Source organism: Chiloscyllium punctatum, chromosome 38 (genome assembly GCF_047496795.1).
Source record: "Chiloscyllium punctatum isolate Juve2018m chromosome 38, sChiPun1.3, whole genome shotgun sequence".
Lineage (NCBI taxonomy): Eukaryota > Metazoa > Chordata > Chondrichthyes > Orectolobiformes > Hemiscylliidae > Chiloscyllium > Chiloscyllium punctatum.
In genome coordinates, this window is record NC_092776.1 from 66,566,116 (window position 1) to 66,580,055 (window position 13,940).

Sequence of the window (13,940 nt, forward strand, 5' to 3'; positions counted from 1 at the left end):
AGGCGGAGAAATTGGGAATACGGGATGGCATTTTTGCAAGAGATAGGGTGGGAAGAGGTGTAATCCAGGTAGCTATGGGAGTCGGTGGTTTGTAAAAAATGTCAGTGTCAAGTCGGTCGTCACTAATGGAGATGGAGAGGTCCAGGAAGGGGAGCGAGGTGTCAGAGATGGTCCAGGTAAATTTAAGGTCAGGGTGGAATGTGTTGGTGAAGTTGATGAATTGCTCAATCTCCTCGCGGGAGCACGAGGTGGCGCCAATGCAGTCATCAATGTAGTGGAGGAAGAGGTGGGGAGTGGTGCCGGTGTAATTATGGAAGATCACCTGTTCTACATAGCCAACAAAGAGACAGGCATAGCTGGGGCCCATACGTGTGCCCACGGCTACGCCTTTGGTCTGGTGGAAGTGGGAGGATTCAAAGGAAAAATTGTTAAGGGTGAGGACAGTTTGGCCAAACGAATGAGAGTGTCAGTGGAAGGGTACTGTTGGGGACGTCTGGAAAGGAAAAACGGAGGGCTTGGAGGCCCTGGTCATGGCGAATGGAGGTGTAGAGGGATTGGATATCCATGGTGAAGATGAGGCGTTGGGGTCCAGGGAAACAGAAGTCTTGGAGGAGGTGGAGGGCATGGGTGGTGTCTCGAACGTATGTGGGGAGTTTCTGGACTGGGGGGAATAGGACAGTGTCGAGGTAGTTAGAGATGAGTTCAGTGGGGCAGGAGCATGCTGAGACAATGGGTCGGCCAGGGTGGTCAGGCTTGTGGATCTTGGGAAGGAGGTAGAACCGGGCAGTGCGGGGTTCCTGGACTATGAGGTTGGAAGCTGTGGGTGGGAGATCTCCTGAGGTGATGAGGTTCTGTATGGTCTGGGAGATGATGGTTTGGTGATGGGGGGTGGGGTCATGGTCGAGGGGGCAGTAGGAAGAGGTGTCCTCGAGTTGGCGATTGGCTTCAGCGGTGTAGATGTCAGTGCGCCAAACTACCACTGCTCCCCCTTTATCCGCTGGCTTAATGGTGAGGTTGGGATTAGAGCAGAGGGCTTGGAGGGCTGCGCGTTGTGAGGGTGAGAGGTTGGAGTGGGGGAGGGGGGTCGACAGGTTGAGGTGGTTAATATCCCGGCGGCAGTTGGAAATGAAGAGGTCGAGGGCAGGTAATAGGCCAGCGCGGGGTGTCCAGGTGGATGCAGTGTGTTTAAGGTAGGCGAAGGGGTCCTCGGAAGGTGGGCGGGAGTCCTGATTGTGAAAGTAAACTCGGAGGCGGAGGCGACGGAAGAATTGTTCGATGTCATGGCGTGTATTAAATTCATTGATACGTGGACGGAGGGAGATGAAGGTGAGTCCTTTGCTGAGGACTGATCGTTCGTCCTCAGTGAGTGTGAGGTCTGAAGGGATGGTGAAAACTCGGCAGGGCTGGGAGCTGGGATCTGGTGTGGGGTCGAAGCCAGTACCTGGAGTGGTTGCGATGGTGGGGGGAATGGGGGTAGAGGCATGCGCAGGGGTAATGTTCCCCTCGGGGTTCTGGGCGGTGGGGATAGTGACAGTGGGGTCTGTGGAGGGCGTGTCAGCAGAATGCAGGTGAGTGGCGCTGTTGGGGGTAGAAATGGTGATGATCATGGCAGTAGGGGTGGCAGAAGTCACTGAGCGTGTGGCATCAGCGATGATGTGAGGGCCGGAAGTGGCTGTGGGAGTGGCCATGATGGGGCCGGAAGTGACATCATCACTCAGCGTGGGGGTGGTAGCTGCATCAGCCACATGGCTAATGGCGTTTCTGAGGCTAGGGGAATCTTCTGGAATGTTTGAGGAGCGCTGGTTATGGAGGTGGGTGAATAAACGTTTGTTGTACTTACAGTTTTTGATGTTTGAGATGGAATTGAAATACTGTTTGTTGAGAGTATGAATTCTCCTGAGGATGTAGTACTGAGTGGGTCCTTTGCAATTCTGAGAGAGTGTGGCCCTCAGCTGGGGCAGGGCTGACTGGAGAGAGGTTAGGTGCCGGCGCATTGCTGCAAGCGTGGAGCGGAGAATCTTGAAGGAGAACTGTTGCTGGTGTTTTTGAATCTGTAGTCTGTACTGTTTGTCCTGTTCGGGTCCGAACTCTGCTGGTTTAAAGGTGGTCCAGAGTCCGTGTGGGATGAGTTGGTTACAGAGGCAGGCACTGAGGAAGCAAATGTGGCTGTGGTACCGAGTTTGGTTCACGACTTGGTTGAAGAGCTTCAGAGCAGAGGAAATGACCTGGGAGTTGCAGTGGGAGAGGGACTCCCTGAAATTCTTGGAGAGAGAGGAGGAAAACTTCTTCAAGGCAGGCATCCTTGCAAGAGGATTCGCAGTAGGGTTAAAATCAATGAGGTAAAAACAATGACTGCAGATGCTGGAAACCAGATTCTGAATTAGTGGTGCTGGAAGAGCACAGCAGTTCAGGCAGCATCCAACGAGCAGCGAAATCGACGTTTCGGGCAAAAGCCCTTCATCAGGAATAAAGGCAGTGCGCCTGAAGCATGGAGAGATAAGCTAGAGGAGGGTGGGGGTGGGGAGAGAGTAGCATAGAGTACAATGGGTGAGTGGGGGAGGAGATGAAGGTGATAGGTCAAGGAGGAGAGGGTGGAGTGGATAGGTGGAAAAGGAGATAAGTCCGGACAAGTCAAGGAGACAGTGCTGAGCTGGAAGTTTGAAACTAGAATGAGGTGGGGGAAGGGGAAATGAGGAAGCTGTTGAAGTCCACATTGATGCCCTGGGGTTGAAGTGTTCCGAGGCGGAAGATGAGGCGTTCTTACTCCAGACGTCTGGAGGTGAGGGAGCGGTGGTGAAGGAGGCCCAGGACCTCCATGTCCTCAGCAGAGTGGGAGGGGGAGTTGAAATGTTGGGCCACGGGGCGGTTTGGTTGATTGGTGCGGGTGTCTCGGAGATGTTCCCTAAAGCGCTCTGCTAGGAGGCGCCCAGTCTCCCCATAGTAGAGGAGACCACATCGGGAGCAACGGATACAATAAATGATATTAGTGGATGTGCAGGTAAAACTTGGTGTCTCAGCAGGATGGATGCTTGAGTAAATCCCTTCCCCCTCTCACACACACACACACAGAGCAGGTGAACAGCTCCCTAGTCTGACTGGTTTGGCCAGTTTCCAGGTGGGATGGGTAAACAATTCCCTTCTGGCATTCCCCACATTTCCAGAATCGATCCGTAGTGTGGCTGAACTGGTGTTTTGCCATTTCAGATAAATGCTAGCATACTGTTACACACACCGTTAGCCCCCCCCCCCCCTCCAAAAGAACCCACTATAAAACAGTAAACATTATCTCCTGCTGCGGAGGGACAGCCTGTATTGGTCTGAGTAGGAACACTGAGCAGATTTACCTCAATGACAACTTAATCGGTGACCAGAGCAAGTTAAGCAAGTCCAAATAAAATGCATTATAGCACAGAAAGAGGCCCATCAAATCCAAGCTGGCTCTCCGTAGCAGAATCCAATATTCTCATTCCCCATAAGTACCCCAAACTCTGCAAGTTTATTTCCCTCAGAACTATAAGACCATAAGACATAGGAGTGGAAGTAAGGCCATTCGGCCATTCATTCATGGCTGATGGGCATTTCAACTCCACTTACCCGCATTCTCCCCGTAGCCCTTAATTCCTCGAGACAACAAGAATCTATCAATCTCTGCCTTGAAGACATTTAGCGTCCTGGCTTCTACTGCACTCTGCGGCAATGAATTCCACAGGCCCACTACTCTCTGGCTGAAGAAATGTCTCTGCATTTCTGTTCTGAAATGACCCCCTCTAATTCTAAGGCTGTGCCTACAGGTCCTAGTCTCCTCACCTAACGGAAACAATTTCCTAGCATCCACCCTTTCCAAGCCATGTATTATCTTATAAGTCTCTATTAAGTCTCCCCTTAGTCTTCTAAACTCCAATGAATACAATCCCAGGATCCTCAGCCATTCCTCATATGTTAGACCTACCATTCCAGGGATCATCCGTGTGAATCTCCGCTGGACACGTTCCAGTGCCAGTATGTCCTTCCTGAGGTGTGGGGACCAAAACTGGAACCAGTACTCCAAATGGGGCCTAACCAGAGCTTTATAAAGTCTTATAAAGAACTGATCTAACTGTTTTTATCAATCATTGATCTTCTCTACTTGCACCACCATAATAGGCAGCATGTTCTGCATATTTCCAGCCAATACAGTCAGCAGAAACACTTGCTCATCTCCCGCTGTCTCAAATCCTCACATCTGGTCTTAATTCTTGTGCCATCACCTATCAAATGCAGATATTTTTGTCTGCTATATCTAGGTCTGTTATAATCTTATACAGCTTTATCAAAAATATATTTAACTTGTTTATTTTAAAGAAAATAGCAATCTCTTCAAATCAATCCAGTGACTGCATTTTCTTCATCAGTGAACCACTCCAGTAAGTCTTTACTCCACACCCTGAAGATTACTCATGTTGTTAATGTCTGTTTTGTTCCACAAATCCAGACAACACAAGTTTTCTGTACAACAGCAGTAGCTTTATTATCAGACAGCTGGCAAGAATTTCAAAGCATCTCTAACGTAGGTAAAAACTATGACTGCAGATGCTGAAAATCAAATACTTGATTAGTGGTGCTGGAAGAGCACAGCAGTTCAGGCAGCATCCAACGAGCAGCGAAATCAACGTTTCGGGCCTAACCCTATCGCAAAAGCCCTTCTCTAACGTAGCCAAGTGTCTACTTGTACAGACTCATCTTCATGAATCTCTGCCTTACCCACAGAGACAGTATATTTAGTAAGAATTAGACAAAGGCATATCAGTCACATGGGCGATTGTCATTACATAGTTTAAAGCTGGTAATTATGAATTTACAAAGCTTGATGAATGCCAATGTCCTGTGATAATGTGTGAATGGATTACAGAGACTGATTATCGTATTGTCCTTGATTATGTGTTGATGGGAAGAGATTAAGTCAGAAGGGTTCTTCTTTCAGTAAATGGGGGATTCACTTACCTATGCTAATATGGAGGGGAGGTAAGACAATGGGAGCAGGAGGCAGTTTAACAGGGTTGTGCCCCAGGGCTCTCAGTCTTGTCTGGAAAGGGCAAATTGCTCTATCTGGGGTTATGGTGGAATCCACATGTGTGGCTCCTATTTTGAAGATACGGTCTGCTTCACCCCTACTGAGGTGTTCAGTCTGTATTGGAAGAGTACAGGCCTTGTACTCTTACATTACGGCAGTAAGACCTTTGGCAGGAGAATGTTTAACCCTTGAGTCGCCAATGCATCATGAAAGAGAAGCAAAGTATGGAACAGGCCCCTCTGTGGTATTTTAACTTCCTCATCCTGACCAGGAATCTGTTGACCACAATTGAATGCAATGATTGACTGTGACCTAACTAGAACTTTGTCAATGGTCAGCATCTTTTCCATGAGTATGTTATCATCCCCTCTATTAATGAAGCCCAGCATCCTATACGTTTACTCAAAACACTTTATGTTCTCTCTCCTTTAAGGATTTGTACACATTGTCCTGCATTCCTGCTGTCCTGCTCTCTATGTCTGTGCCATTCAAATATATATTGCCTTTCTACATTGCTTCTCTCAAAATGCATCAACTTACTGTGTGTTCTAAAGAAGAGACATATTACACTCAAAATATTATCTCTCGCTCCACACATTCTCCCGCCTGGAAAACAGAACAGGACAGCACCGGAATAATTGGCCCACCATGTCTGTGCGGATCATGATGCCATTCCAAACTGATTCCATGTGCCTGTGCATGATCCATATCCCTGCCAACCCATGCCTGCCTATGTGTCTGTCCAAATGCCTCTTAAACATTGTGATTGTTTCTGCTTTTACCAACTCTCAGGCAAGTACATTCTAGTCATTCACCATCTTCTGCATAAGAAACTTGTCTGACACAACTCCCTTTTAACTTGCACAGATGTTGTTGGAAATGCTCAGCAGGTCATGCAGCATCTGTGAAAAAAAATCAGTTAATGTTTTGGGTCTGGTCCCCCTTCCTCAGAAATGTTAACTAATTTCTCTTCACAGATGCTGCTAGAACTGCTGAGCTTTTTCAGAAATTTCTGTTTTTCTTTCTGGTTTACAACATCTGCTGTTCTTTCGGTTTTCATTTCCTTTAAACTTGCCCCCTCTCCCCTTAAATCTATGGCCTGTGGAATTGGTAATTTCCACTTGGAAAAAGATTCAGATTACTCACTCTGTCTGTGCCTCTCGGATCACTCCACAGCCACTGACTTTCCAAAGACAACAATCCAAGATTTTCCAACCTCTCCCAATCCAGGCAACATCCTGGTAAATCCATTTCCAACAGCACACAATACTGCAAAGGTGGCCTAATGACAGTTTTATATTCAGTCCCCTGACAGAAGAAGGCAAGCCTGACATCCACCTCCTTCACCACATTCAGGGAGCTGTGAACTTGCACCTGAAGATCCCTCTGTATATCAATGCTGCTCAGGGCCCTTCCTTTTAGTGTATACATTGCTCTTACAATGAGCCGCCCAAAACGCATCACGTCACACTTGTCTGAATTAAAATCTATCTGCAATTTCTCCGCGTAACATCCAACTGATCTCATCCTTGATGTTTCCTTTGACAACATTCTTCACGATTCACAACTTCTTCACTTTGCAAACTTGCTAATTCAATCTTTTACATTTTCAGGCTAATCATTTAATGTATTACAAAGGACAGATGTCCCAGCTCTGACCCTTGTGGAACAGAGGCACTGGTCACAGACCTCCAGCCAGCAACATACCCCCTGCACAACTGTTACTGGGAGAAATATCAAAGAGGAGCCTTGAGTTCTGTGCTGAGCAGCACGACCAATGTTTATTCAGAGCTCCTTACTAATGCAGGATGGAAGAGTTCCCTCTCTGAAATTCTGTGACTCCCCCAGCCAAGTCCAGCATTTTGATGTGTTTCTTTCATACGTTCCACTAATATTTCCCCCCGACCCAATCTCCTGGGTTCGGGATGTGAACTCGGATGTTTATGAGCTCCCTTTCCCAGTCTCTGATTCTCTTTCCGTCTGCAACTTCCCCTCTCGGCTCATGCAGTTGCTTTGTCAGTTCTTTCACAAATTGTTTCACCCGATCCTTGCCATTGTACATCTCCTGCCCTCCCATTACCATACCCTCTGGCAGCTGCATAGTCCAAATTCAAAGGGGGATTGCTCAGTTCCCTTTGCTGGGGTTGACGTCAGTTTTAGATTAGATTAGATTAGATTACTTACAGTGTGGAAACAGGCCCTTCGGCCCAACAAGTCCACACCGCCCCGCCGAAGCGTAACCCACCCATACCCCTACATCTACATTTACCCCTTACCTAACACTATGGGCAATTTAGCATGGCCAATTCACCTGGCCTGCACATCTTTGGACTGTGGGAGGAAACCGGAGCACCCGGAGGAAACCCACGCAGACACGGGGAGAACGTGCAAACTCCACACAGTCAGTCGCCTGAGGCGGGAATTGAACCCGGGTCTCACGCGCTGTGAGGCAGCAGTGCTAACCACTGTGCCACCGTTATTAGGATTGTGGGGAGTACACTAACCCATCCCGGCCTGTCTCTGTCAGGGCCTTAGTCAGACTAGCTTTCAGTGTCTGCTTCATTCCTTCTACTGACCCTGAGCTCTGAGGGTGGGATGTGAGATGGGATTTCTGCTCAGTACCAAACAGGCCACAGAGCTGCTTAACTTCGTTTCCTGGAACATGTGTCCCTTGGTCAGAATCTGCAGGGGAATGCTTCCATCCACTGAGTAAACCGTTTTATTAAGACCCAGCAGGATTTCCTTCCCTGGGATTGGGATGGGGGTGTATGTAAAATCCATCTGTAATTGTTCCCATGAGCCCCTGGGTCCCTGTGGCTGCCTCCATTTTATGCTGATTGTTTTCCCTGGCTCACACTGTGTACAGACTACACCCCTGTGACAAAATCTTCTTGTTCCAGAACACCCCTGTAGATGATCATCCGATATTGCATTTTATCCTGCTCAATATGGGCCAGCCCATGATATGTTTTTCATAATGTTTGTCTTATACAGTGGCACTGCTGGATCATCCTATGTCCTATTACTGCCCCCTTTTCCCATTCCTGTTTCTCCTGCTATGGGATTGTTTCTGGAAATGTCTTTAAACTTTCCTTTCTCACTTCTGTAGCTACTGCCACTGCATCCTCCTCAAATATCTACACTGTTTCAGTAAGTATGCTCACCCATGCTCATCAACTACCCCGTTGTTGTGGGGTTTCTACTTTCCTGTGAGCTCTAATCTTCATTATTGCTGCTTCACTGGGAAAGTTAGCTGCTTCCACTAACTCTCTGACCTGTTCTTCATGCTCAATGTGGCCCCCAGACGGGGTGATATACCTTCACCGAGCCCAGTCAAGGACTATACCAAAGGCATGCTGACTGTGTGCATTTTGCCTCCCTCACCCGTGGTTAATGTCCACGCTTCTGCCAGGGCTCGTGATGGTTCTCTATTTCTGGATAATTCCTCACAAAATTCCCACAATAATTAAACAATCCTAAAGTTTGCCTGATCCCTTTACGGTGTGTGGGTAGATAATTTTATAATCATAGTTTTTGTTCCCGCTGGGACTGTTCCCTCTCCCTTCCTGATTTGATCTCCCCAATATGATGTCCCAGTTCCGTCTCTCCCGACCAATATCTGGATATTTTCTTTCTTACCGCTTGAGGTGATGAGGTGTTGGTAAGATCAGTGTGACGAAATCCATCAAACACACATCAGTGGGATATACTGGAATATTGCGGGATCCCTGAGGTAATAGTATCCTGGAGGCCTGTTCTCCTCGGTCAGTAAACACCACTCTCTTCTGCCATTCAATGTCCACAGGTATTGACCCAGACTATTTCCAGCTTCTGTCAATCTATCACTATCACAATTACTGCCTCCTCAGCCCCAGCTTTGATGAGATCCCGTTTGTGTGGGGAGTGAGAGGGCCCTCGATCTCTACAGGGTCGATAGAAAACAACCCACTTTCCTGTTTGAGTTACACACACCGCTGAGTGGGTCCGAGCTATAACCCACCAGATTCTCTGACTGTCCCAGTCTCCCTACAATGTAGCTACTCCGGAGAGGTTGCCTCTCCTTTTCTTTCTGTTCCAGTCCTGGCCGGAACATCCCCATGTTTAAATTCAGGTGTTGATGTCAATAGTTGCCATTTTAGAATAAATAGGAGCAACTCCCAGAATGGTCCCTTCTTGAGTGTCACACCTCCATATCTGAATACGTTTTGTCATACTCCCGGTCTACATCGGGGCAGGTTTGCTTCATCCAGCTTCCTAGGTAACCTCTCCGACTGCTCTCATTTTAGCAATTGAAGGGGTGAGGGGTAAATCCTTATCGGTAACTGACAAAGATGCTCCGGTGTTAGAATCATGCAAGTGTTGGCCCCTTAACAGCGCGTCAATGAATATTCATGGGCTATGCATATACCTACATGAACACAGGCCACTCACATTATGAACACTTCTCTCCCATACTGTGCCTACGTTCCTTGTCTATGTGCCCTTTCCTGCTTCCCTTGTAACATTGTGGGTCTGATTACCCTCCCTGTACTGCAGCTATTCCCCTGTGTTTCTGTGTTTGCCTCAGCTCTCCTGGCCCAATTCAGAATGTGGTTAGAATTATCTCCCACTGAGAGTCCCATGTTTATAATTACAGTTAAATGGGGTCCCATGTCATCTTTTAAATTCATCAAACCGATTTCATCATCACAGGTTGGGGTTTGGTAATCCCCCATGGTCCTTACACACCTCAGGCTTCCTCTCTGTATGATCCTCTATATTACCCTTGTGTCCCTGAGACACCAAGGTTACTTTAGCCCATTCAGTCTGTCCCCTCCCCAGTGTGAGCCTGCAATATCTGTAAATGCCTGGCGCCATGGATCAGCTGTAATCTGGGGGGAACCGGCTCACACCCCATCCTCTCATTAATAACTGATAATCAACGACAATGAATGAACTGAATAAAATGTGATTATTTGTACAAGTTCTTGCAATGAAAATTCAATTTTATTTAATGTTTGTCACCCATTACACCATGGGCATTGTTATTAGGGAATAAAGTAATGGAAGGATATCAGAGAAAATAAATAGACTTTAATTTTAGCTTCACTGTAATAATGAACCAAAACAATATTTGGACATATGGTTAAAATACATAACAAAGTTTCCAGTGTCATTATTGACATGAAAACTATTTTAGTTTGCAAGTTGTTTTGCACTAAGAATAATTGGAAATGAATTGTGATTTGGAATACACCATTTAAAATATATTTTGAAGACAATAATCAGATACATTTTTTGGAGGAAATTAGGAATGGAAATAAATATATAATCATTGATATTAATAGTTTTAAAATGTTGAGAAGTTGACTGGGATTATTTGATTGAGAGAGGCTGCATGATTATAAAGACCAATTCACCTTTTTCATTGCATTGTTGGTTTCACTAGAATCTGTTGTGGTCTAAGCTCTTGTTGTGTGCAATGGACTGTCACTAATAGCTTAATTAACCTGCAAGTTCCTGATCAGGTTTCCTTTGTCTGTAAGTCAGTCTGTAAGTGAGCAACACACCTCCTTTTGTGAGGGGAAATAAGTGGCAGTTCACACTGAGAATGGTTTCTAGCACACACAATCAGCAGGGAAGGGTTTTTTCTAAAGATTTCCAATCTCTATCTACAAATCTGATTTGTCAGTTTGTGGAAGATTCAGCCCCTTTGTTCTGAGCTGTTTTTATACAAGCAGTTGGTTCATTGTGTCTTTGCCAAGAATGTTGTTTACTTTTCCCTTTTACTGTGATTCTGCAGGTTCGCATATTCTGTGAGTCATTAATGTTCAGTAACTGAACATTGATTGATTTTGGATTAGTGGCGCTGGAAGAGCACAGCAGTTCAGACAGCATCCAACGAGCAGCGAAATCGACATTTCGGGCAAAAGCCCTTCATCAGGAATAAAGGCAGTGGGCTTGAAGCGTGGAGAGATAAACTAGTGGAGGGTGGGGGTGGGGAGAGAGTAGCACAGAGTACAATGGGTGAGTGGGGGAGGAGATGAAGGTGATAGGTCAAGGAGGAGAGGGTGGAGTGGATAGGTGGAAAAGGAGATAAGCAGATCGGACACGTCCGGACAAGTCAAGGAGACAGTGCTGAGCTGGAAGTTTGAAACTAGGATGAGGTGGGGGAAGGGGAAATGAGGAAGCTGTTGAAGTCCACACTGATGCCCTGGTGTGGAAGTATTCTGAGACAGAAGATGAGGCGTTCTTCCTCCAGGCGTCTGATGGTGAGGGACCGGCGGTGAAGGAGGCCCAGGAACTCCATGTCATCGGCAGAGTGGGAGGGGGAGTTGAAATGTTGGGCCAAGGGGCGGTTTGGTTGATTGGTGCGGGTGTCTTGGAGATGTTCCCTAAAGCGCTCTGCTAGGAGGCGCCCAGTCTCCCCAATGTAGAGGAGACCACATCAGGAGCAACGGATACAATAAATGATATTAGTGGATGTGCAGGTAAAACTTTGATGGATGTGGAAGGCTCCTTTAGGGCCTTGGATAGAGGTGAGGGAGGAGGTGTGGGCACAGGTTTTACAGTTCCTGCGGTGGCAGGGTGTGGGATATAGGTAAATTAATGTTACTTCTGCAATTCTGCAATTCCATCTTACAAAGTAAAATGAACTCACACCTGTGTGTAATTGTTTTAGCCAAGAGCTGAGTCAACAAGAATGGAAACGATGTGGAGGAAATATATAATTGTTTTTATATTAGCTAAAACTGTATGTCAGAAGGTAGACATTATGGGCAAGTAGATAAGATGTTGTGAGGGGATGAAGTTAAGCGAGATACGCCTGTACAAACAGTAGATATAAACATGTGCTTCCCACTTTTACAAAAACACAGGAACAAACCACAATTAAAAGGGTCATAGGGATCAGAACGGCCTCGGGAAAGGCACAGATGAAGGGGGTAGATAATGATGAAGAAAGAATATGCCTAACAATGACCTACAGCAGGATGAGGTCAAACAGCCTTGTGAGGCCAGGAATAAGCATTTTGTCACAGACAAGGCCGGATAAGGCAAGAGATAAACAGGGGTAATGGGGGCCGGTCTTAGGGAAGTGGACGATGTAAACAGGGGAGGGAGCAGTGTAAAACAATAGACAGCAAATCATATGAATGTTGTGTATGAATTGAATTTGGGGTGTGTATGTCCTCTACCTTATGGGCACTGGACATCACACCCACTTGCAAGTGTAAAATAAATGGCACTACTGATTCAGATCTTGTCTCGGACTGAAATTATTGAAGTGAGTGGGCTTTGTTTCTCACAATTGGGGGCTGTCCGGGATTTTCTTCAATCACCGGGGGGAGTGGCTGGCCTTGGACACTGGGAAGATGCGTCCCGTTCCCCATTGAGGAGCGGTCTCGTGTCCTGGTTTGGTCTGCTCCCTTGGGCGACTGGTACGAATCCCACAAGAGAGACATCTGAATCAGACAGTGATAGGAGCTCGATAGACAATACGGCACAAAGGGGCCAGGCAACTCTGTGCACAGACCAAGGTAAGAAACCTGACTTTTAAGTATTGCCTTGGTGGCCGGGATTGAGTTTTAGTAGTTAATAAGGGACTAACGAAGGAACTCAATATGGGTTGTGCTGTGGGTAAGGAAAAAGCGTCCGGGAAAACAAAAGAAGGAAAAAGCAATGGAATTGGAGGCGGGGTCCCTTACAACATACCTCCAGAAAGTCCTTTGGGGAGGATGTTGTGGAATTGGCAAAATAATACTTGTACAGGGGAAAAAGATGATTAAATATTGTTGCTTCATATGGACTAAGGAATCCATTCTTTGTCCCGCCTCTTTTGGCCAAAATTCAGGTCGGACAAAGACTGGGTTTGTAAATATCTGAATTTATTTGTCAATGAGTGAGAGGGAGAGACAGAGAGAGAGAGAGAATGAAGAGAGCTGTACAGCTGGTAGAAAGTTTAACCCTTTGTGATTTGGTTTGAATGCACATTTGTTTGTTGGTGATTGAATGTTTGCGTTTTATTCCCTGGAGCTTGAGTTCCGGGACTGTTTTGAATCTGATTTTTATTATGGAAACTTAACATGATTTCTTTTAAGGTTAAGGATTCTATAGAGATTATGAAAAAAAGAATGATAACTCCTGTTCTTCTTTCAGGTCATGACTGCCTTACTATCAGTTTCTAACTAATCTCTTTTATCTTTACATGAAAGCGATTTATGGAGGACAGTTGAAGTTTCAGTTCAACATTAGATTGTAGTAAAAACAAGATCCTATGGTTAATATCTGTGACCTTGGATTCGGCCATTGTTCATGCATTAGAAGTTTTTTTTTAAACTTGAATAGACAAATAATTTTAAGGCAGCTCTGATTATTTCAAGACCAATAGTATTGTAATTGAGCAATGATTGGTCAGGACTACTTTAGAAAACTAATTTTGGATTTAAATTAAGGGACTAAAACTGGGTGATTACAGTGGATTTCAAAATGGAGAACTGTATGCATTTTACATTTTGAATATTAAATACTGAATAAATGAATGTAAATATATAAATATATTTACAAGTTTGGAACAGGCTTTAAAGTTAGTCAAGCATGAATTGATGAATTGATGTTTGAAGTTATGGGGAGCTAGAAATATTGCAATATTTCTTTAAAAAAAGAAAAAGGGGAAGAACGTAATGACTTATCCCCTTCGGGAGGTACAATAGGGGACAAAGAGATTGGGTTTGTAAGTGTCCCCCTCAGCAGTGGGGAGGTCAGAACATTTAAAAAAGAAATGAAGGTCCTGGTTGAGGATCCGGTAGGGTTGTCTGAACAAACGGATCAATTTTTGGGGCCCAGTCTGTATACCTGGGCTGAGTTAATGTCTATTTTGAATATACTATTTACTGGGGAAGAAAGGGGACTT